At 38.1% G+C, this 3,608-nt stretch overlaps 1 pseudogene; it reads left to right on the top strand.

Moving 5' to 3' along the window:
• Positions 1-402: 402 nt before the first annotated feature.
• On the top strand, positions 403-2,497 carry LOC114381681 (annotated as a pseudogene).
• Positions 2,498-3,608: the final 1,111 nt, after the last annotated feature.

The following is a 3,608-nucleotide window of genomic DNA, read 5'->3' as shown; positions in this document are numbered from 1 at the left end:
TGTTGATCGATAATTCTTTATCTAGTTGCTCCAAAAATTATAGGTTGAACCAAATGAATAAGCATAAAGCTTGACCAGTCCACATAAGTGAGGCTTCTATTTGCCAAAAGATGAGGAGTTGCTTCCATTTCAAGAAGATTGATTTCTTCTTTCTTTGGCTTTGTTTATCTAATATCAATAATATTAGGATCTATAATCAATTTCCATTCAATCATATAGTGTACTAAATGAACACTAACCCGATAAAAGCCTAACATGTGTAGCCTTTCTTGACATACATGTCCTACAATCAATGAAAGCTTGATAGCTTGCACGACTTTCAGTCAATGAAATTTGCGTTAGACCAATGAAATTTGAGTGAATGAAATCGGTGATTGAATTTGCGTCACTCATTTGCAGATCATGGTTAGGACTCGAGGATTAGGTCGTGCCTTAGGCCAGGTTACTGACAGAGGTGTGGGCAGAGGAGATCGTGATGATTTCGATGATGCTCCGCAGCGTCGACGGCCTACTGCATCTACACGGAGGCAACGAGTCGCTGTGACTGCGGCGCATGATGAGCCAGATGTTCAGGATGACCCGATGGAGGCATCAGCTGCTGTAGAGGACATTGTGGCAAACATTCCTGCGGACACAGGCGCAGAGGCTATTGAGGATGAGCATGAGAGATTTCCGGGTGGTCCGAGCGACCCATCTGTGTTGACCCAGTATGCGGATCACGTTGCTTGCAGCGTATGGACGGGAGAGGTATTTATACTATTTATTTTTAGTTACTTGTAAATTATACTTTATGATTGAAATTAGTTTTCCTTTAAATGATGATTTTAACGAATTTTGTGTTCCTTTATACCTCAATTCAGGAGCGTCTTGAATTGAAACTATCCTCTCATGGGAGGAAGGTCCACAATTTAGGCAGGCCTGTCCCTACCATTGAGGGACTTGTTGCTGGTACAGGACTAAGTCCTCTGATCGCGTGTTCGGTAGACACTGGCGTCGGGGACTTTTGTCCGCGTTTGTTGAGCGGTGGCACCGGGAGACATCTAGTTTCCATCTCCCGGTGGGAGAGCTCACCATCACATTGGACGACGTCTCCTCGCTTCTTCATCTTCCCGTGATTGGTGACTTACACGTGTTTGAGCCCTTGCACGTGGACGATGCGGTTCAGATGCTGGTGGACTTATTGATGGTCTCTGCAGAGTTTGCAAGGGTTGAGACAGCCCAGTGTCGTGGACCATACGTACGCCTGCAATGGGTACGTGATATATATGAGCGCCGATGCTAGACAGGTCATTGGACAGCTGTGGCTCGCGCATATCTTCTTCATCTTTTGGGTTGCACTCTGTTTGCTAACAAGAGTGCAACCAATGTCCATGTTGTCTACTTGGAGGCCGTTCGTAACCTCAGTATGACGGAGAGGTACGCCTGGGGAGTGACTGCTTTGGTGCATATGTACGACCAGCTGAACGATGTATCTATGAGCCACAACCGATAGCTTGGCGGTTACATCACACTGCTGCAGGTAACAAATATGTTTTTCATTCATTTAGCCTCAACAATGTTCAACTTAAATTTGTTACACTTTCATTATTAATGTTTATAATTTTGATGTTACATCTGTAGTGCTGGATTTACGAGCACTTTCCATCGGTCGCGGACTCCACTGCTGATCAGGAGTACGTCGAGGATTCTCCGCGTGCGTGTAGGTGGATTGCGACCAAGAAGACCGTGAAGAACATTCGTATGCCGACGTACAGGGAGCGCCTGGATCGACTCCGGATTCCGGATATCTGTTGGATCCCTTATGGGGAGCACCGGGAGGTCCGGGACTTCCATGTCAGATCATGCTATTCCGGTCTCTTGCGTTGGGGGCTTGTTGCTGTTTATTACCGACCAGAGAGGGTCGTGCGGCAGTTTGGCTACACGTAGACCATTCCTACTCCTCCTGTCGATTCATGGGTCTCGTATGATGATATACACGACAGGTGGATGCACTACGAGGATCATATCATTCCAGTAGGTGAGGTGTGCGTTGTGCCAGGCCACTGTTCTAGTGACTACATGGACTGGTTCTTTCGCATCTCCCATCCTTTCATGACACCAGGCCACGCATTAGATCCTTTGCCTCATGGTCACGCCCCGTAGCCCCGAGTCGTTCCTTAGGCCCCGCAGACGGATATCCCTCACGTGTCAGAGCCAGGAGCATCGTCGACATCTGCGGAGGAGCCTAGACATGCAGTGGTAAGTAATATTAATAATTTACGTCATTTACCTCAATATTTGCATAATAATTTGTGTAATCAGTTTGTTTTGTATGTAACAGGAAGTTTGTGATGACATTGCTGAGAGGTTGGAGTGCCATCTGAGTCTAGGGGTGGTCACGCCTGGCTCATCGACACATGAGGTGATCGAAGAATGCCTCAGGTTGGCCAGGAGTGTGACACAGGACCATCTAGTATATGTTAGGTCTAGACGCAGGCGACGCACGGATCAGGTGTAGTTTATATACATATTTTATACTGATATTCCATGTACATACAGATATTGTACATGAACCCATTTCATGAGTATTGTTGGTTTTATTTATTTTCATTAGTAATGTTAATTTTATTTATTTCCATTGATTGTGTATTCCATTTGTGTCTATATACACGTGTGTTATTAAAATGGTGTAGTTAACTTAGTTATAGTATATGTAAATTATTATAAATGCTCTAGTTAACTTAGTTTACCAACTATTAAATAAAAATTTGAAATATAATTTTAAATATAATTGAAATAAAGAAGTTGAAAAGGGTGTGGAAAAAAATAAATTAAACAAAAAATGGACATCATGAGTAGAGGTCATACAAAAAAATAAATTAATATTTTCGTACAAAAAAAAAATTAAACAAAAAATGGACATAATTCGTTGTCTAAGATCCTTATTTTATATAACATACTAATATTTTTAAATTCTCTTACAATTACTATTTTCCCACTTATACTAATGATCATGTAAAAAAATGTATTATAAAGTAGTTAGTATTTTAATTTTTAATATAATACTAATTATTTTTTTATATTCTTTATAATATTAATGATATGATCAATTATAAAAATAAAAAATAAATTAATGATGATAATAATAATTTTATAAAATTATTATTATCTTTTATGTATTTATTGATTTTTATTAATATGTATAAAATAACCTTGAACAATAATTATAATAAGACCGAGTAAGTATTTTAATATTATCTTCTAAATCAATTTATTCTAAAAAAATATATTAAAAAATTAATTATTTATAATAAATCAATATTTATAAATATATTATAATTAATAAAATATATAAATATATTTAATTATATTATAATTAATGAAATAAATATCTTTATAAATTATATTATAAAATAAATAACTTTAATAAATTATTATTTTTTACTCTTACGGATCGATCAAGTTGATCTACCATTCATGGGTGCATCTAGCAACACTCCTATTCTAAACTAAATGTGAAGAAAAAAACTACTTCGATCAAAATTAAAAAAAGCACAACGGTTAAAAACAATAATAAAAAAAACTTACTAGATAGAAGGACTGAAATGGAAAAGTTGCGTAACAAAAAG

This window comes from Glycine soja, chromosome 13 (genome assembly GCF_004193775.1).
Source record: "Glycine soja cultivar W05 chromosome 13, ASM419377v2, whole genome shotgun sequence".
In the NCBI taxonomy this organism is placed as follows: domain Eukaryota; kingdom Viridiplantae; phylum Streptophyta; class Magnoliopsida; order Fabales; family Fabaceae; genus Glycine; species Glycine soja.
Note: the sequence above shows the minus strand (reverse complement) of the source record. Positions and strands in the feature narration are given on the sequence as shown.